This window comes from Salarias fasciatus, chromosome 15, assembly GCF_902148845.1.
Source record: "Salarias fasciatus chromosome 15, fSalaFa1.1, whole genome shotgun sequence".
Classification (NCBI taxonomy): domain Eukaryota; kingdom Metazoa; phylum Chordata; class Actinopteri; order Blenniiformes; family Blenniidae; genus Salarias; species Salarias fasciatus.
In genome coordinates, this window is record NC_043759.1 from 822,548 (window position 1) to 844,645 (window position 22,098).

The following is a 22,098-nucleotide window of genomic DNA, read 5'->3' on the forward strand; positions in this document are numbered from 1 at the left end:
ATTAGTAAATGTATTCTATTTTATTTGGATGTTTGAGACTTCCAAATACATCTAAAGTTTATCAAGCAGGTTACAGCCACCTTGCTCCTGTAACTCAACATTACCTGTGACTGATGATTCTGTCAACATCGACTCATTTGAAACGACTTTTTTTCTGTAATGAACATATGGCTATAGCCAAATTGGCTGTTCTGCTGTCTGTATATAACTGAAAAAACACCAAAACAGTACAGTTGTCAGGATGGGAAGCAGGGAAACAGCAGTTTTTGATTATTACATAAGTACAGAAAGCTGACCTGGTGAATCTGGTGAGGTTGTTGCAGTTCTCTGAGCTGCTCCAGAACAGACAGTCTGGGTCAGACTCTAGAAAACACACAGGTCCTGCATCAGGAGGCTGAATATCTCAGTTCCACTGTGCAGATGCTGGACAGACAGCTGTTTGATTTGCGCGCAGCATATAAGTTATTCAGAAATGAGTAACAGTACAAAAAACTCATAAACAGGCTGAACTCTCCTGTCTGTGGTCCGTGGCGGCGGAGCGTCGCTGTCTGGTGAAAGACTGGGACTCCCGGTTCACCGGATTGTCGTTTTGTCGAGACAACGTGGAAAAATAAGTCGACTTCTCGATAAACCACTGAAATTAACTCGTTATCACGGCAAAGCGGAGGGAAAAAAGTATTGAACCATGTCCTTGTTGGGCTTCCGTACTTTTTTCTTCTTCTTCTTCTTGGAGCGACCTGGAGCACTTCCGTTGTGGATTGAATTTGCAGCATTTTTCTCTTGCAGGTGTTTTCTGTGATTGCAGCGCGTTTGCACCTGTCGGCCACCGTAGAGGAGAGAGAGTCTGACTGTTGAGAAGGATGGTTTGTGAAAGTGGAACTGGAATCATGAAAACTCATTCAGTAAAGTCTCCACAAGAGCACGGTAAGAATAAATGAGTGCAATAAGTTTCATGTGTTCGCTCTCCCAGACTGAAGGAACATAAAACAAAAACAAAGTTATTTTTTTCTGTTTATCTGGTTCTATAATCAATGTGTAATTGTTGCAAAGACCAGTACAGTGAACCATGGACCTGTGGATGTGGCAGACACACCATTTCTTCAAAATAAAACAGACGGCAATGTTTGATTATGTACATATACTCAGTTTTTCTTTCCTCCTAACTCTGTAACTGCACGGACATTAAAGTGGCGAGGTTTGCAGCATCAACTTGCCTCCAAGGTAATTTGCGCCCCCCCTAAAATTAGTCACCAGCTGCCACTGCCAAACTGTGTCAGTAAAACACCAGGAACTTCTCTCGTCTGAGAAGCTGCGGGGAGATTTTCTAGTCCGCTGGAAAAGTCTCTGAGATAAACTCTGGAAAAGTCACACAAACCGCAGTGGACTAGCATGTTAGCTCAGACTGACAGTAAATAAAACAAGCAGCACAAACAGCATCTCCTCTGTTTCTGGTCCAGATTCTGTTTGAAGCTGAAGGTTCCTGCTTTAAAATCCCTCCTGTTGCTTCAGTCTGAACATGAACTGCAGCCTGAGGAGAGACGGATCATCCTCCACCTGCCGCATTCACGCCTTCATCCACACGTCTTCACACCTGCTCTGAAGCCGCCTGCAGCCTCCTCCAGCCTCCTCCAGCCTCCTCCAGCTGGACGGGAGTTTGATGAACCAGCAGCAGCAGTTCGTCTCTGGGTGAGGAACTCTCTGGAAGCCTGGACTGAAGCTGCAGGAGATGGAATATTTCCTCTGAGAGACAACACGGCGGAGAGCTGCTGCTTCTCCTCTTCCTGCACTGCAGGAGGAGACGCTCCTTCTTCTTCTTCAGGTGATCGGCGGGTGGCTCCAGTGTTTCAGGCGCATTAGCGCCACCTAGAGACTGGAGTGGACCCAAAGTTCAGCTCTCCCTCCGCTCCAGCTCTTTAATGAGGCTCGACTCTCAGATTCTGCAGTACTGTTCATTATCTTGCGGTCTTGGTTCTTCCTCGGTTTCTCTTCAGTGTCTCTTCGCCGTTTCTTGCGGTTGTCATGAGGTTCAACAGTCTCTGGTCTCGTCAGGACCACCGTCCTCCAGCACTTCACTCTGTGCTTCTGTGGAGATCTTGGGCGACTCTGGACGAGTTACTTTCACAGTATGTTTGGCGTTGGAATACTGCGCTGGGTGTGTGTGAGGATTTTTCCTTCGATGGAAAGTGTTTTTAGATCAGTTTGGTCTTTTTTTCCCTTCATGACCCACTGATGGCCTGAACATGTCTACCGTGCACTGATACCGGTGTAACACCGGCCCCCGACCTCCTCTGGGAGCGCTTCTGGGTAATTATGAGCCATTTCAGACTGGAACAAAACCCTGAATAAAGCAAACCATAAAGCAAAGCCGCGTCTCCGGTACGTCTGTTTTCCCCCAGGACAACATGGCGGCCGCCGTGCTTCCATCCGTCAGGTGATGTGATGCCGACTGCTCCCATTGGCTGCAGTTCTTCCAGAGAGATGCCAGGAGTTACTTTGGGAACCATCACCAGTCGATCACTGGGTACTTCTGGAACTTCTAAAGAACGTGAAGCTTATTTAAAAATAAAGTCCTGAATGATTTGGCGAGCTTTATGTCTCTGACTGTCGCACGGTGAAACCAGTCAGCTGAACTGGTTCTAACTTTACTTTCAACACAGTGCAAATGTTTTCAAGTCTGCACACACACTCCGGGAGGTTTGGTTATTTAATTATTTAAGCTTTTCTCATCCAGGGAACAACAAATACAGAGGTTTATTATGTATATTTATTGTTTCTGAATGATTTGATCTCCCGTCGTCCCCGCTCCACGACCCTGCTCCCGTTTGGAATGCACGCTCCATCAGGCCACCTGAATGCTCCCAGCCGTCGCTCCAACGCCATGAGCGCCTCGCCTGGACTCTGTGGGACCAGAGACTTTCTTTCTCCTGTTGAAGAGGGACATATAGTGTCTCCTGCTGGACCCAGCGGTCCTGATGTGTCTGAACTCTGAATCTCATCTGATCCAACAGATCCACGTCAGGCTCTGAACTCGTACCTGAGAGACACTGTCAGTGCATTGATTCAAGCTTTTTTAAAATTAAGTTTATTTTCTGTATTGTTACCAAAAGGTTACTGATTTTTATATTTATCTTCTAAAAACCAGACGCAGAACTTGTGTGGTAAAAACAGATGTAAACTAGTTCCTCATGACAGAAGCACAGAGACTTCTGGTCACAAAACATTTCTGAGCAGTCTGATGTCAGGAAGCGCTACAGAAAAATAACAATAGAAGCTCTTGATTTCTTCTCCACTATGTAGTCTTTTTATTGATGCCCAGCATGAACCGGATGTGAGCAGAACGTCTGAATCATCTTTTTCATTTAGACAGTCATTTCAGTCAACAAGCCTTGAAAACGTGAGGAAAGCAAACGTCTCAAACATCTTCAGCAGCTTCACTTCATAACGAGGGTTTTTTTCCTCAAACGCTGCCTGTTTTTAACCCCTGAAATACTGAACAGCTGCTCCAGTTCCGGACAGCTCTGAAATCTGTCATCTGCAGCATCAGAGCCTTGAAGCTTCTGGTCCCGAGCAGCAGAGGAGAGTCTGTGTTTGGTCATTTACAATAAATTCTACATGAAACATGCTTTTCAAGAAGGAGGATTGACTCAAACAGACAGTTCCAGGCAGTCGACAACATCAGCTTGAAAAAGAACAAAAAGACGACAAAAAGACGAATGAAGCCCGTCTGTCAGGACTGTTCAGAACATCTAAAGAACGTCGGTTTCAAGGTCGCTGCCGGACAGGATGTTGAAAACTCAGAGTGAAGTTCAGGAGAAGCGTCAGTGCACGGTCGTTCCAGGGTTTCTCCACAGGTGAGCGGGGCAGCCGGCCTCCTGCTGAGCCCCGTTCCGGCTCTGAAGCAAATCGTGGTTCTGTCAACGCAGACGACAGACCAGACTCTCCGTTTGGCAGTTTGACCTTCAGCGGCGCCGCGGCTGCAGAGAAGCAGTCAGCAGCGTCCGGCGGCTCCTGGAGGATGACTCCAGGAATCAAAGCTTCTGAGAGCCTCACTGGAAGACGCCGTGGTCCAGTAACCCTTTCACCCAGCCGTTCATCCTCACCGCAGTCCGGCCTCGGCCGGGGAACTCGCTCTGTCTCGCCTTCACCGTGCTCAAGACATTACTCCCAGAATGCTGTGCACATTCCTCTGGACTCATCCAGAGCTTTCTCACTGGCCAGGTTCATCTTCAGCGTTAGCTGTCCATAATAGAGCTCCTGAATCCTCAGCCTGCTGGGACCTCCTGGATGTCTGAGACTCGGCGGAGGCTGGCTGGGAAAAGCTGGCGGCTGGAATGAAAGGCAAGGCTGGTGGAAGGAAACTCGCTTCGTTGTTCTGTGAGACAAGAAACTAAAGCATGAAGGAACGGTTTGTGAATGAAGCAGAGACCTGAAAAAGCTTTGAGTGTGTTTAATAGAAATCAAAATCAAAGAAACATTGGCTGATAGTTGAAAAGCATGTTCACAAAGAGATTCTTCTGAGCTGCATTATAGGACCATGATGCTCTTCTTCAAAATGATAAATCCAGCGAATGTAAGGAAATGCAAATGCAAAGCAAATGTTTTGTTTCCAATCCTAGTCTGGGTTAAACCTGGGCGGATTCACTGTGAGATTGGGCAAAATATTCTACAACAACAAATATTAAATGCTGACTACGATCACCTAACGCAACAAAAGAGAAAAGAATAAAGACGGAGCTGCTGCAGTCATATTTTAAACGGATCAATATTCTGCTGTTTGATGTCAGTTTATGAAACCTTCCTGTAACTGAACCAGAAAAGCAGCCGGAGCGCGCAGACCTCCACCAGGGCCGCTCATTCCCACCCTGGAACACTTTCCTCTGGAAGCCAAAGCCATCCTGAGGGCTCCAGCTTTGAGTCAGTGCTCCACGGCTCCCCCTGCTGGAGGCGGCGGTCTTTACGCAGTCATTCGGTTCTCATTAATGATCGGCGGTAACGCATGATCCCATCAACCGACCCATCCCTAAAGTGAATCAGCTCTTCCTCGACCCATTTCGAAGATTTCAGCCAGATCCATCTGTAATTTTTGAAAAATTATCTTGTTTTTAACAGACAAACTCAAAAATGCAGGCAAAAACTCGACCGGAAACATAATAAATAAACTGGGGAATTACATCCAGCTCAGCACCCTGTGGATTAACGAAGCAACCAACTCTGAGAGATTCTCATCAGGTCACAACTGTGTCGAGCTCAGATCACACTGAGTCCTGCTCTTTCCCATTGTGACTCCACAAACTCAAACTATCTTTCAAACTAACTTTCAAACTATCGTAAAAAACAGCATTTTCCACCCAGAACAGAAGAGATGTCACCATGTTTTCCACTGGAGCAGCAGAGAGACGCAGTCTGACCTGAAGACATGTCCAGAGGACAGACTGGGAGGACCAGACGGAGCGCTGGACTCTCTCTGGGAGTTTTTCCTGACATGACTGCAGTATGACTGAGGACCAACGCAGCTGTGACAGTCTGGAGTGAGACGGGTTATCATCTGAGAGAAAAGCTGAAGACTCCCAGCATGTGGATCATGTGGATTTGAAGGAATGAATCAACGTGTTCTGGTGCAGTTCAAAGGCTGAGGAGCTGACAGCAGCAGGCAGAGACGGGGGGAAGTGATGAAACAGGTTTATTCTCTCCCGAGCTTTTAGGACGGAGATCGAGCCCAGAAGCCGAGTCCTGACTGGTGGTGGAGAACTCCAGAGAAGTGTGTGCAGGAATCCTCCCTCTGAAGTCGGGAAGCCGTCCAGAGTCAGAGCAGAGCAGGCGGGCGGCTGGGAAGGCAGGTCGGAACAGCAGGCTGACTGCGTCTGAAGACGAGAACCAGAAACTCGGTTAACGAGGCGCCGACGGCTGCCGACAATCACAAACCTCCAAACTGACTGTGGGTGTGTTACGATCCAGCGCCGACTGAAGCCTGGACCTCAGCAGAGACGGCTGAATCTCATTCAGGGATGACTTGACCCACACTGCAGGAACCAGCCCTGCCCGGCACCGCCCACCTGAGAACACAACAAGAAGAGAGAATAGCGCCCCTAACAGGACGCAGACGTGCAGGACGTAACAGGAAGGAAGACCAGCTGTCAGAGTTAATGACTGGCTGCTCCTTCTTCACACGTCAGTCTTCAAAGTGAAAGTATGTCAGTGAGAACAGAGGAACGCTGAACATGGCAGGCAGATGGCGAGCTCCAGGGTGAGTGACAGCTGGATTAATAATCTGGAATAACCTGAATGAAGCAGTGTTCAGTGATCTCTGCCCTGGTTCATCTCCTGTCGCCGTGTTGAACTGAGTTCACTTCAACTTCCTCTGTGTGTTTTCAGAGGCGAGTCTGAGGCCAGAGATCCAGGTGAGAAATCACTAACTCTGTTTATAACAGGGTGTGTGTGTGCGTGTGTGTGTGTGTGTGTGTGTGTGTGGGTGGGAAAGGAGGTGTGGGTGAGTGACAGACACATTTAGCCCCCCCCCGCCTTCCGGGCTCAGTATTTAAAACTAATGGGAAAACCCATTTATGCCTGTTAGCTGTGACCACAGTTTGAGACTCTGGACCTGCTTTTATTGTCACCACTTTACTGTGTGAATATTTATTGTTTTATTGTATTTTTACGGTTTTATTGCTCACATCTGATTTTTATGTTGATTTATGTGCAGTCGGTTGATTGTTCATAACTCTGTTCATAAAGTTCTTTATGTATAAAGTTGAATCAGTGTGTGTGTGTGTGTGTGTGTGTGTGTGTGTGTGTGTGTGTGTGTGTGTGTGTGTGTGTGTGTGTGTGTTACATGATAGGTTGGTGTTAAAATGTCAAAAAATCTATTGAAAGATTTTTATTTTTTTTTTGCAAAACTTTAAACCATTAAATCAAATCGACCCCTTTAGGTTTTTGCAGAAACAAACTGATCTCATTGGCTGAGACGTGGCTGAGTGGCAACGATGTCTGGTGGAAACTGAAACCCTTGACAGTGTTTTCAGTGTCTGTTTCCATGACAACGCTGCTCACAGCCACAACAGAGAACTTTTAAAAACTGGCTCCCAAAGTGAAACTTTTCAAAACCACTCAGGATCTAAACAGGTGAAAACAGAACTTTCTCAAACCCTCGTGTCTTTGTTGATCCTGGAAATGCTGCAACTGGACCTGGACCTGGTCCAAGTAGGATCTCCTGGTCCTGGTCCCACTCCGGGTTCCTCTGGTCATGGTCCCAGTCCAGTTTCTCCTGGTCCTGATCCAAGTAGATTCTCCTGAACTTCATAGTTTTAGAGTTGAAGGTCACAGTCATAAATGGTGTTCTGTCCAAACTAAAGGCCCTGCTCTCCATCGTTAATGTTCAGAGTGTATTGTTCTCCGTGTTCTCCATTGTTAATTTATTGTTGTCGGTGGTGTCATGAGAAAAACAAACAGCACCAACTAGTGGAACAACATGAGAACTACATTGTTTTCAGTGTTTCTGTCATGTCCATATAAACAGACGTCACTTTCAAAATGTTTCCATGTAAATTAGTCCTGAAATGTTTTGTTTTGTTCATTTCCAGCTTCTTGGAAGAAGTTCTTCGTCATCCTGACAGGAAGAACAAATGGAGCTCATCAATCTGTTGTTAAAAAAATTAAATCTTTGGGTCAGACTGAGGCGAGGTCTCCTGAAGACGCTGACTACTGTCTGGTTTTCTGTCCCGTCTCTTATCAAGTTCGATCAGACGTCAGTGAGGCCATGGAGCATCTTCCTGGTGAGACATGTCTTCACTAATGTCCTGATGTGTTACTTCCTGAGACATTTTGGGTTTTTTTTGTCTCCTCTTGTTTTTGCATCATCCCAGACTGTCGACATTTCAAACCAATGGAATTAGATCAACAGAGTTTGATCAAGTGTCGGTTCAAGGAATGTTCCACAGTACTGTTACCTGAGCTGTTAGCACTGCGTGGATCAGTCTAATGACTGATTCAGATGAAGCTACTGCAGTTAGACGAGGAAGATGCTCTATAATCTGCTGTTAGAGGAGGAAGATGCTCTATAATCTGGATGTTAGAGGAGGAAGATGCTCTATAATCTGGATGCTGATTCTCCCTGAAGAAACATAAATCACAAGAATAAGCTAAGCTAAAGTCTATTGAATCATGCTAATGCTAATCTTTATGCTTCCAGCTGGTAAAGCAGCCGTTCTGGTGGTGATGCATCACACCTTCAATCCTGAACAAGTGATTCCTCCGAGCCGCAGAGTGGTGACAGACCGGAGAGTCCGACTGACTGTGGACTGTCTGTTCCACCAGAACAATCTGCTCAGCTGTGAACTCAACAGGAGCATGAAGGCTGACATCAAGACGCTCTTCAAAACCTCAAAGGTAACAGATTCATTTCCTCTTTCATCCTGGATCATTTCAGCTTCAGGAACATTTTTCTTTGACAGTGACTGAAGACTGATGCCAAACAAGATGTTTGATGATTGATTCAACTTTTAACTTTTGCCTGTCAGACACGAGGCAACTCAAATGCAAAGAAACACATCAAATGAAATTAAACTCATAGAGATTAAACAAAACGTGAGGAGGCTTGTTGGTGAGAAGGCTCTAACTGTATGGACTGTACGGACTGGGACGGAGCTCCAGCTGTGGCCGTCCTGGAGTGTCGGTCAGAACACGACTTAAAATTCAGTATTTATACCCAGACGTCGGACTGAGTCGAAGCTTTCAGTGACATGGAGAGAATCAACGCAGCGGGAAGCGGATGTTGACTGTCAGCCAGTTTGTGACATCCAGAAAGTTATCAGGGTTCGGAGGGTTACTTTAAAATTGTAATCCGGTACAGTTACAAGTTACTTGTCAAAAAATGTAATCAGTAACTTTAATTACTTCAATTAAAAAGTAACGTACCAGATTACTTTTAGTTACTTTTAGATTACTTCACCAGCAAACATAAAAAATAAAGACAAACACAATGTGTCGTCCTCACAGTGTGTTGACAACAACTCTACACAGTAAACACTAAACCTCTGAGTGTCTGAACTCTGTTCAGCCCCAATTAATACCAACAACATGACCTTTGACCTCTAACCTGCTGAGAATCTGACTTTCTTTCTTTCTGACTCAGGATCAGCTCCATCAGTCCAGACTGTTCCTCTAGTAGCTCTACAGTCCAGCAGCAGCAGGAGTCGTACTGACAGTGTTCACACACATTTCTACTGTATCCTCAGTCTGCTGCTGTACTGCTGCAGGAGGAGCAGGTTTGTCTTCAGGTCGAACATGAACAGTGTTTTTTCAAGAGTTCAGAGGTCATTCATTCCTCAGTGACAGAAGGAAACATGCAGTCTCCAGTAAATCCTCCATCCAGGCTGAAGAGATTACTGCCTCCATCAGATTCTTCTGAGTTCAGCCTGGTGAGGCTGGTTAGCAGGTTACTGACTGGTTAGCAGGTTACTGACTGGTTAGCAGGTTACGGGCAGGTTAGCAGGTTAGTGACAGGTTAGCAGGTTACTGACAGGTTAGCAGGTTACTGACAGGTTACTGACAGGTTAGCAGGTTACTGACTGGTTAGCAGGTTACTGACAGGTTAGCAGGTTACTGGCAGGTTAGCAGGGGACTGACAGGTTAACAGGTTAATGACAGGTCAGCAGGCTAATAACACTTTAGCTTCACTGAGTTCAGGTGTGTTTCATACCTGTAGATGTGTCTTCAGGTGTGATGAGTTCCTGGATGTTGAGACCGTTTTCACAGCTGGAGGCAGAGTTTACAGTACAGAGAAGTTCTGGCCTCTTCTGACTTAAATACTAAATGTCGACGTTTCCAGTCAGAGAATGAGTTTCTCTCTCTGGAGCAGCCATGACTCCAGCAGCAGGGGGTAAAATTCATGGCAACGCTGGTTGTTTCATTCACGGTTAAAGGTATAGAGGACGATTTTCTCAAAAGTCGAAGCCAAACGTCTGTTACTTGCTTTTTGAAAAACGCGAATGCTCCAGACCGTCCTTCCTGCTCTGCTGCTCCTCCCGAGGAAACGCCTATCAATGTCGGAAGCGTGCGAGCGTGAGCTCATCTTCGCCGGGCGTGCACGGCTCTGTTTACAGTTTGTGCGATCGGCCTCGCTCAGAAAGCTGATTTTCCGAAACAGTTACAGTTTCATGATGTCAGACTCGCCATCGGTAACTACTGGCTGAAACCGAAGCTCACGGCGACACAAACACTCTGAATGCACATGCGCAGGTAACGGGAACGAGCGCGCTTGACGGCGTTACGCAAGCATTTCTCCAGCGTGGCTGACATGTTGGAGGACCAATAGTTGAGATTCGCATCCCGGAATTCATTGGCTAAGAACATCGACCACTGTACCTTTAAACATGTCAGCAGAGCGGGAGGCTGCTCCAAGACAGCGGTCGATGCGGCGTCTGTCATTTATATATCTACGGTGTCTACTGTTTATAGATCTATGGTGTGGCGGTTTGTGCTGTAAAGTGCTGTAAAGTGCTGTAAAGTGTCACAATGTCTGTATACGGCGCCGATGTCTGTTGTAATTCTGTTATATTCCGTCTGATTTTCAAAAGTAATCCTGCTCAGTAATCCGTGTTTTTATCAGATGTACCTGTAACGAGATTACATACTTTTAGTGTGCACTGTAACGGCTTACAGTTACAATTTTTTGTATCCGGATTACGTAACCTCGTTACATGTAATCCGTTACTCCCCAACCCTGAAAGTTAAAATGACGGGACAGGAAGACGGCACACAGCGCCTCCGCCACACTGTTGGTGTTGTTCTCATCGTAGCAGAGACAAAGCAGGAGGTTGTGGGCTTCATCAGTCGGTTCTCAACAGACAACAGTTTGCAGACATCATTACTGTTTCTGTTGGGAACCGCTGAGGAAAATGATCAGATGGGATTTTTCACTTCCTGCTTGTAGAGACGATCATATCAGACACCGACATCAACAACTGTTAAAGGTGCAATAAGTAGTATTACATCCCAAAATACGGATTGCTGCGCTGCTTGTTTGACAACTTCAGGAACTCACATCTGATCTGACTCTGGAACCAGGAAGTAGTGAGAGTGTAACGCTTCTGTCTGGGAGGAACCACGGCGTTCCAGTGTTCCTCCACACTGAGGTGTTTAATAACACCACTACTTCACTCCATTTATTCTCATTTGATGCGTCTCTGTTATTCTTTTCACTTTTTGATTATTTTTGATTCATCTAAATTCTTCACTCTGCTGTTTCCATGAAGTACTTGGAGAAACAAGTGGAAACTCTTCTGGAAGAAAATGCTGCGCAAGACAAGATAATCGAGGAACTCAAGAACGAAGTGGCAACGCTGAAGCAGCAAGTTCTGATCAACTCCTGGGTCAATCCTCCGGTCAGTGAAGGGGAAAATGGTCCCGTGGACCAGCGGAGTGACACTTCCTTACCGTCTGGACACGGCACTGAGAAGGAGGTAAGAAATGCTCTGTCCAGGAGGAACAACACAGCTCCAGACATGGCAGAACGTAAAACTCTCCAGGTTGTTTCAGGGAGTTACACTCATCCAACTACCTCATCATCGCCATTTCTACTGCTCTGACACTTTTTTATTCTCTTGTTGTTTTTTGTTTTGTAATCATTTAGGTTAATTTAAAGTCTTCACTCTGTTGTTTCCATGAAGCCACGCCCACTTCCTGGTTATCAGTCCCAGCTGATCTGTAGAGTTTCTGGAAGTTTTGTTCATATTGTAGAAACGTGACGTCCTGACAGCTCTGGATGTTCATCTGAACACTGAGACACATGATTACACTCTGTTACACTCTCTGCTGTCCACTCTGACCCCTGCTGGTCTGGAGGACTAACAACACCGGGACAACAGACGGAGACTTCAGTCTCTTAAAGGGGCGGAGTCCATTTTTCACAACATTACACATGATGAATGATTCACTCTGGGATTCACTGACATTGTTTTTATTCTTTCTGTGATTCCAAACACATCTCAACAGGCTGGTCCAAAGGAGGAGAAAAGCGGTAAACCTGCCATCCCAGATTGGATGAAACTAAAGTGGCTGAAGAAATTGGGGATTGACAATAGAGGGGAATACGGTCTCCAGACAAATGCTTCCACCATGGAGGTAAGGAACCTACTGTCCAGGAAGAACTTCAGGGTTCCAGTGTTCTTTCACATTTTGTTATTAGTCTTTGTTATTAGTCTGACAGAAACATGTTCTGGACTCAGACACAGACTTGTGGGAGTCTTGATCAGATAGTAGGACAGGTTCCAGGCGTCAGGGTCTATCGAGGGATTACTGGTTTACCAACACGACACAACCTGACTGCAGAAAGAGCCGCCCTACTGAGCAGTTGATGAGTTTATCCGTGTTCTAGAACAGTTTAACAGCCAATGATAAAATCAGTTCTGCTGCTGAGTTAGCATTGGTGAATAAGAAATGTCTCAGTGAGCCACACAGGCATTAGATGCAGCTGAGTAGAAGGAGGAGAAGAAGTTTCCTCACTTCAGTGGCCGGACATCCATTCTTACCTGATCGACACACCAATGTGCATTTAGCGCTGACGAGAATGACCTGTGACCTCTGGTCATTTGTCATTTCCCCCTGACGTCTGTGTTTCTTTCATTGCATTCACACAGGACAGGAGAACTCTGAGTTTTACTGGAATTAACAGTCATTACAGCCAGATATGAACCCGGATGTATGCGTCCATTCAGGTCACAACATTGCTTCATTCTATTTTTATTATGCAGAATTGTTAGATCTTGGAAGCCCCAAAACTACTTTTTATTGTTCCTCCGTTTTGTCGTGATCACCAGTGACTTGTGTGTCCATCTCGGATGGATCCATTTCTAAAAGATGCATTTCAGGACAAATTCTGGTCAAAACACTGTTGTGTTGCAATTTTTATTCTATAGACATGACTAAATACTTTTTTCTCTGCGTTGCCGTGTTTTGCTGCCACGGCTCACAGACAGAGGAGAGGAAGGTTATTTCTATTTCTTTGTTCTTTTACATATTTGTGGTTCAGAGTTCTGATGCTCATCAATGAAAGACTGTCCTGTACTGTGGAAGACCTCTCACTGGGGACTGGATTATATATCAAGTATATATGTGTGTGTATGGATTACTTATTGATTAAATATGATGTGGCCCCCCTTACACACACACACACACACACACACACTCAGAAACAGGGAAAAAATAAGACAAAATGATAATAGTCAACAATGTACATGCTTCTTTTTCTATCAATAATCTGTAATAAAACAGCAGATAAGCAGCAAAATAAATGACATAAAAATGCAGGCACTCTGCTTTAGGAGGCTAAATGACACTTCTCAGGTTCAGGACAGTTTTTCATTTCCGTGCATCATGTCTCTGAACCTGAAATGTGAAAAAGCAACGGAGCAATGAGAAAGTTCTTGTAGAAGAAAAACATGACACCAAGACGTCTTCTAGATCTCCTAGAACTCCAACTACTTTTATTCTTTTTGATTCATTAAGATTTATCACTTTGTTGGTTCCATGAAGCCACGCCCACTTCCTGCTTGTCAGTCTCAGTGATACCGACAGTTTTAACGGTTCAGTTTTTCACAGTTTTGTTCAAATGATGAAATTAGTGGTTTACTTTGTTTTTCACAGATTTTTTTTTCTTTTTATGATTCCAATCAAATCTCAACAGCCTGGTCCAGAGAGCCCCGCCTCCAGGACAGATGAAGAGAAGCCAGAGAACAAGGAAGAAGGAAAAAAACAGAGCACACTGGCAAAGCAGAAGGAGCAGCCTGAGACTCCTGTTCAATCCCAGTCCAGTGAAGGTCTGCATCTCGAAGGCGGTGAAGAAAACAAGACATCCACGAAAACAGAGGCCGACAAGGCCTCGACCAGTCCAGAGACCTCAGCGTGTTTTTAGGTGGCGCCCCCTTTGCTTCCCCAGCGGATCCAGTATACTCACAAGAAACCTGATAGCTTTGTCTTTGACCTTTTTTTATTTAAAGAAAGCACATTCCCAATCAGCATAGTCAACAAGATCCTAAGTTTTAGATCAATAAATTAAAAAAAAAAAAAAAAAAAAAATGAAATAGGAACGGGAGAGTGGGGTAAGTAGTGTCCGTTTTTACTTAAAGTGCCTTTTACACAAGGGGATTACAGGAATTTCCGCAACTAAAATATGTTCATATAGTTTAGGATGTTGTGCATCCTGGGAGCAGTCACTGTGGATATTAAAGCTGGTGTCATACAGGCCAATATCCATCCAGCCATCCATTTTCCACCTCTTATCCGGGGCCGGGTCGCGGGGGCAGCAGTCTCAGCAGGGATGCCCAGACTTCCTGTCCCCAGACTCTTCCTCCAGCTCCTCTGGGAGGATCCCAAGGTGTTCCCAGGCCAGCCGAGAGACATAGTCTCTCCAGCGTGTCCTGGGTCTTCCCCGGGGTCTCCTCCCAGGTTCAACACTATAATATAATATTAGCATAAAGCAATATAAAAATGTATTTATGAGCCCCGCCTTCGTCTCATAGACCCCCATGTTATCTGAAAAAGCGCCGGTCAGCGTCAGCCAATAGATTTCAAGCTTCCAAACTTGTGCAGCAGCCAGAGAGCACGGTCGCTCGCCCAGCAGAGGAGAGTTAGCTCTGCAGCAGATATATCCACTGTCTGCTGAACATCCACCGTAAACAGCTCAACATGGAGGATGCTGCAGGACTCAGAGGCTCTCATTTTCACCCGACGGATAATAGCGTGCACAATTAAAGGGGCGTGGCTTGGTCGCTCATGAAAGCAGAAGGAGGGGGAACCTGAGACATTGGATTAAAAAAAAAAAAAAACTCTCTCTTTCAAAACTCCGGACACGAGCTTTAAATAAACTGTGAGAAATATAGCTTTGGGAAAAAAAGTGGTTTTGTGGCACAACTTACCCCAAGTGCGGGGTAACTTGTGCCATTAGTCGGAATACACTGGGGTAAATTGTGCCACTGATAACTGAAGTAAAAAAGATCATTTTAATATCAAAAATGATAATGCTAGATAAGACAAATTCAATGCAAAAGTACTTGTTTAATGTTAATTTAAAGTTTTAACATCATCAAAGGCCAGTTTGCTTCAACAAGGCCCGGTGCCACATGAACCCACGCCAAGAACAAAATCAAAAATCCAAAATGAGCACCTGACTGCATCTGAATATCTTCACAGATTCGACCTACTAGACCAGGGGTGGGGAACCCTGGTCCTGGAGGGCGGCAAACCTGCATGTTTTCCATGTCTCCCTGCTTCAACACACCTGAATCTCATGATGATTCATGGCCAAGTCCAGCAGAAAGCCAGATAACGAGCCTCATTGCAATCAGCTGTGTTGAAGCAGGGAGACATGGAAAACATGCAGGGCTGCGGCCCTCCAGGACCAGGGTTCCCCACCCCTGTACTAGACGTTCCACTTGTCAATGCTGCAGTGGAATATGAACTTGCGCTCCCTTCTGGCTCTATCAACACGCTTTTATGGTGTGGGAAATTTTTTAAGCACATCACCTCGAGGGATGACTCCTTCATCATTCTCTCCAAATGTGAAGATGGACTTTCCATCAACAGGCCTCATAACTTTGCTTTAGAAACTATGCACTGATCTTGTCACCTTCAACATTCTCCACCAAACCAACATAGTTATAGGAATTAGATTTTTTTACCTGCAAGCTTCACAATAGCACCAGCAGACAGATCCTTGTCACCATCATCATTATCATCATTGTCACTATGGATATCATCGGCTGTGGTTTCGTGGGGAGAGCAGTGGTCTTACAATTGGGAAGTTGTTAATTCGACTCCTGTCTCCCTCATGTCGCAACTCCCACCTATGAGTAAAAGAGCACCACTGCCTTTTGGTCATCACGGGAGTGACAAAGGCTGAGGTAGACCCCCTGACAGTAAAATCCAGAGTGGAGCCCCGTGTTGCGGCACCCTCCGGCAACTCCTTTGGCCAAGCTGGTACCAAGGAGCCTGTCCCTTCTGCTGGATCCTGCCAGCGAGGCTGAGAAGGGGATCGGTCGACTCCGCCATAAACTTTGCCCCGGCTTGTCCATGATCTCTCTCCAGATCGACGGAGCTCGTCCTCATCGATAAATCGATGGACTGCCGAAGACTCGTTTGGCAGCTGCTGTTCTCTCATAGCCTGGCTCTGTTACTTCTCCTATTGTTTTTTTTAATCCATTTATCTTTTTATGGTCATCCTGCAGATCTTCATCTCCTTTCCAACCTGATGTGTGGTCTTCCCCTGTTGCATCTCTTTCACTGCTCTTTCCCACTGGAACCCCGTCTGTTTTCCTTTGTATCTGCGACATGATGGATTTTGATCTGAAATTAAGAATGACTCATAGTTTTAGTGATCAAATGGAAGAATAAGATGTACAATAACAATGAAATACAATAAAGTAATATATAGTAAATAATCATAAGTTGGGGGAAGTTGGCACAACTTAACCCCGGTCCTTTGGCACAAATTGCCCCAGGCCCACCATTTTGAAAAAAATGCCTCCCCCAGCTGTTCTGAGCTAGCATCATGTTAGCTGTACAGACTCATGATGTAGCTTACTAAAGCAATAAAACATGTGAAATGTTTTCAAAGTTTTCTATAATTGTTCAAACACAGCAATCAAAAAACCTTAACCATAGAAATTTTACTTTGGAGGGCAAAAAAATATTTTTTGAACTTTAATGTGCTCACCTCTCCAGCCATGTGTCTCCATTCTTTGCAAGATGAGCGAAATGGACACCTCTTCAAAAATATGTGGTCACATGACCAACAACTGCTATGTTTTTCTAAATAATAGGGGTGGCACTACTTGCCCCTTGGCACAAATTACCCCGCTCTCCCCTACAGCTGACATGAAGTATAAATTAAAAACAATCAAACATCAAGTTTCTTTCAGCAGCAGCCACTGGAACAGGAAGCGTGGAGGAGAGTGCAGCCCACATTCTGGAGTGAAGCAGCAGATGATCCAGGAGAGGATTTAGAAACTTCAGCAGGGCGTCTTCAGAGTTTGTGACTCCACTGAGTATCTAAGAATAAAAACATAAGATTCCAAGAATAAAATGAAATCATATAAAAAAACTAAAAACACCAAACAGAGATACACGTATGAGTATAAGTTATAAGTGAGCTAGCATGGTATTTACTGATTAGTGATTAGCAGCCATGTCGCTTAATCCAGGTTACCGTCGCATTCTGCAGCAGAGAAACCATTACATGTAACATTACCTCAGTCTTTCTTTCTGTTCTCCTCCTTTTCTTGTTTTTTTCTTCCCTGGACACCAGACAGTTCTGGTCAATTTGTCATCATATCTTGATATTTTGATGGGGGACGTCCAGAAACGATCATGTGGCGAATCGGGGAGGGGACCTTTAGGGGAGGGGGGCAGCGGGGCGCAGACAACTCAGTGAATAATATTGTAGACTACTGTGATTATTTAATAGTCTTTGCTTATGTAGTACAACACTTGTAAAATAGTGAAGTTACACCTTTTTTTAAATTTACCATTGGTGCTGCTGGTGCAGCGGCGCCCCCTGATGGATGCTCCCTGAGCATTTGCCTGCCCATGCTACAGGCCGGCTCTGAACACAGATGATCGTCCTGAGAGACCAAAGCTGGGAGAATCCCAACATGTGGATCATGTGGATCATGTGGATGTGAAGGGATGAAGTGAATGTGGAATCCTCTTCAACCTGAAGGGTGGAGCTGCTGGAGGGACTGAGTGATGGAGCTGAGGCTGACGTTCATGTCTGGGTCTGGAATCTGGTCTGAAGCCCAGTTCACACTGGATCAGGATGACCTCAGGACCTCTGGTGGTTTATAATAATCTCATCTGTGTTTTTAGTCCCGTCTGAATGCACCATGTCTGTAATCAGGTAATAATCCCACCTCAAATTAAACCCAGATTTGACCAAACTGACGTCCTCTGATGATACTGATGTGGCCCAGTGGGAAACATTTGTGGAAATTTAAGTATGTAAATGAACAGAAGTTTAAACATGGACTCAAAACAATGATTTAAATATGTATTTTCAGTTTATTTACAATAAAAGAACATGAGAACGGTTAAAGGCTTAAATGTATTTCATTTCATTTATTTTGCCAGTGGAGTGTTACGTTAGACTGATTCTTTCTGCAGAGGTGTTTGAGGTGCTGTGTTCACGTCCAGGTCGATCTGGTTCAGGTGTGAATGAAGCTCTGATGGCTGCTCTGCGGTCCAGCTGGCCGGCATGTTGTTCAGTGGTTCAACATATATAACACCTCCGGAGGAGTTCCAGTGTCGTTCCCAGTGTCATCGGCACAGTGTGAGGTTCGACTACAGGAATGAATGTCAGCCAGTTAATGACCACTGATCACAAAATAAGTTTAAAATAGCGACTAGAAAACAGAGAGAACAACAAACAGTTGACAGATGTTTCAGCCTCACTTTGAAATAAAAGAAAGGTTCTTTCTTTCTTTTCAAGTGATTTGGTTTCTCAATCCATTTTTAGATTTAAACCTTTCATTTGGTCTGAAATCTTAACTTTTCTCAACCCAGGTTTTAGTTGATGGAACCACCTCAGATAAAATATATTTCAATACATCCACCGTTATTTCAACAGTGGTCAAAAAAAGAAGAGAAATCACCTTCATTCCAGCCCCGGAGGAGGGAGTGGATACAACCTGCTGAAAGAGTCCCGCCCGAATGCGGCGCTCCCCGGAAAAACAGCCAACGCACCCGAATACAAACAGGGACAATCTGACTGGTCAAAGCCAGCCGGCCTTCTATTGGCTGCCGCGTGATACACCAAAAATCAGAGCAGAGCAGAGATCCGTGAGCGCAAAGTTCCGAGAGAGCCAGAGGAGGAGTTTGAGTTTGAGCGCAGGAAATCTGCACGAGCAGCATCGTAAGCGAGCGCGAGGACACAGTCTGAGTTCTGAGAGACAGGATCCCGAAATCTGAGAATGAAATCAATAAACGCTGCCCTCAGATCAATTTAACATATACTTTAATAATGAAAAACTAATAAAATTAATCTGGAATGCTCTTGAATTATGAAAGGACATGTATTCCATACTGGGGGCTCAGAGCTCCATCTGGAGCAGAGTCTGTCCTGATGGACTCCGTCCCATGGACCGCTCCATGGAGTCCCAGGTGGACTCCATGGACCGCTCCATGGAGTCCCAGGTGGACTCCGTGGACCGCTCCATGGAGTCCCAGGTGGACTCCAGCAGCAGGTCCAGCAGCAGGTCCAGCTGAGCCGGACGGCTGCAGGGATCCGTCTCTGTTCAGTCACCGCTCCGATCCAGAGCAGCTGCTGTCGTCCAGCAGTCCTCAGCTCTGTGGCAGAGTCCAGAAACTGTCTGCGTCCCCACTGTCTGTCCCACAACCTGCAGACACCAAGTCCATCACTGCTTCAGACTGCTGGGACGAGCGTCTCCAACCTGCTGTCCTCCTCTGTCCTCTGTGTCTCTCAGTCAAAAATCAAGTCAAGCTCAATCAAATCACTCAGAAATAATCCTTTTACAAAATCAATAAATACATAGAAACATTTTAACCATTCAAACACATTGTAAGAAACTAATAATACATCTTCAAATCAGTGTTTTAATCTCTTTCAACCAATTTATTTACATACTTAGATATTTATTCATATTTCCACTGGGCTGCAGCAGGACAAAGATCCGTCTGCAGAGACATCATCACCACATGTGTGTTCAGACTCTTTAACAGCTACACCTTGATCAGTTCTCTCCCGAGTTTCAAATGGTTTGTTATAAACTTTAAAGATGTAGTTCTGACACTGCATACTAATGAATGCAGAAGGTATTTATGTTGAATCAAGATTTAGGCTCCAAAACCTCAGGCACAGAATGAGAACGTTCAAAACTTTATCTGTATATCTATTCAAAATACATGACTACTAATATCATAAAAAAGTGAATCATTACATGTTTCATGATGTTTTGTATATTTTTACTTATAATGTGTTACTGTCATTCTTCAACGTCTTTAGTATCTTTGACACAAAAGTAGCATTAATTAAATTCAAAGCCCTCTGAGTAACTTGATATGTAATTTACCTGCCCACCTTGAGATTTAACTACAGAAATTCACAGAGCACAGAGTGAGAGTTAAAGGTTGTATAGAAGATCTTTATTACTAACAAAAATGAATTAAAGCTAAAAAAAGGCGTTATTAAGCTGTAGCAGCCTTGTTTTTATCCTGATCAAAAAACAGAAAATAAACATTGATCAACTCTGGAGGTTGTAAAACCAACATTACTTTAGCCAATCAATACCGAGGTCGCCTCGTTATCTGTTGGTTTTCTAACGTGTCAATCAACCTCTCTAAACTGTCATGCCCCGACGCCCTTTTCGTCCCCCCCACCCCCCCATGCGCTCCACCTCTGTTCCACCATGCTCGGCTCTGCTGCCGCTATCAACACCTTAACACCTGTAGACCTGAGACAGTTGCCACAAACAATGTATGTTTTAATCTTAAAACAAGACTTGTATGAAACAGTCTGGAGAGTGAGAGGAGGGGGGGTTTGTTTAGCCTGCAGGCTGCAGCCACACAGATCAGCTGTGAGCTCCGAGTCTGCTCCAGTCCTGCAGCTCCACACAAACCTCCCCGTCCTCCTCTGATCCACCGAGACCAGGGACGGCTCAGGGACAGGGTTTTACTCATATTCGCTGTGTTTGTGTTGTTCAGAAGGACACGTTGGTAGCTATGTGTTAGCGCTATGATGCTAAGTTGCTACATGCTACTTTCTGCGTAGGGAGGAGGCGTTCCTCCGTGGAGAGCAGGGGAGGAGGGGTGTGGGTCACGCATGGCAGCATTTCAAAAAGGACTAACTGTCACTGGATTTCTCTCTCCGTGGAAAATCCTCTATACAACCTTTAACTATTCCACACACACACATGTTCATAAGAAGAGAGAGAAAGAGTGTGAGTGTGTTACTGTCCGTGGTGCGGAAACAACATCTACAAACATTACCTTCATCCAGAGGAGTCAGACTCAGATCCTGGAGGTCTGCAGCGCTGCCTGTTCTCCAGTGTGTCCTGCTCCTCCAGGTCTGCTGGACTCCTGATCAGCCTTCATGAGACTCAGCTGTGTGGAAGCAGGGAGACGCTGAGAACCTCCAGGACCCGAGTCTGACTCTTCTGACTCGCTACATTTCTTTAATTCCCCCCCCCCCCCTCTCTCTCTCTCTCTCTCTCTCTCTCTCTCTCTCTCTCACACACACACACACACACACACACACACACACACACAAATACACAGTTTCACATAAACACGCTAACAAATACACATGTTCATAAACAGAGAGAGCGAGAGAGCGAATGTGGCGCTGTCCGTGGTGCTGAAACAACAGCTACGAATATTTACCAAACACATTTGTCGTGACTCCAGCAGGGATCTAAATGAGCAGGACAGGATGAAGGTAGTCATGGTCCACTAGGAGAGACTCTCTCTTCACCCACAACACACACACCCACGCCAGCGCATCATTATCTTCACCACAACCATCCTGACATCAAACAGAACGGTCACATGATCAGAGAGAGAAGCAGTGAACTGAACTCTGAACCATCATGGAGCTCTTCATTCAAGCTGCTCTGCAGACTTTTGGCCACCAGGTGGCGCCACAGAGGACGGTGAAGAGACGCTTCCATCCAGGCTTCAGAGCTTCAGAAAGCTTCATTTGTCCATCAGGATGAAAAAGAGCTTCACTTCCAGCCTGGCAGCAGACTGACAGACTCAGACTCTCAGTCAGACTCTCCTTCAATCAGTCCAGCTGAGACCAGACTGGTCCAGTCAGGACCGGCTGGGCTGGACCAGAAGACAAACGTCCAACAGTGATCAGAAGAGTCCTGTCCTCATCGTCTCCATCGCTGCTGACAAAGACTTGAGGAGGTTAGAAAACGTCCTGAAACTTAAAGTGACCACATATTTACAAAGAGTTGGAGGCTCCGTCTGTGAGCCCTGCTGAACTCCACTGATGTTCTCTGATCTCTGATTGGTGCTGACAGGACTGCTGTCAGAGACAGAGACCGTCCCTCCTACAGAGGACACAGACTCACTGAAGAACCAGAGGACCAG

General features: G+C 45.3%; 1 long non-coding RNA gene across 1 annotated transcript; it reads left to right on the plus strand.

Annotated features, from left to right (window-relative positions):
• Nucleotides 1-7,222: 7,222 nt before the first annotated feature.
• Nucleotides 7,223-8,342, plus strand: LOC115402467 (uncharacterized). The gene is made up of 3 exons (XR_003933116.1): nt 7,223-7,276; nt 7,578-7,769; nt 8,186-8,342. It is a non-coding gene; the product is annotated as an uncharacterized LOC115402467 (long non-coding RNA).
• The last annotated feature ends 13,756 nt before the right edge of the window (nt 8,343-22,098 follow it).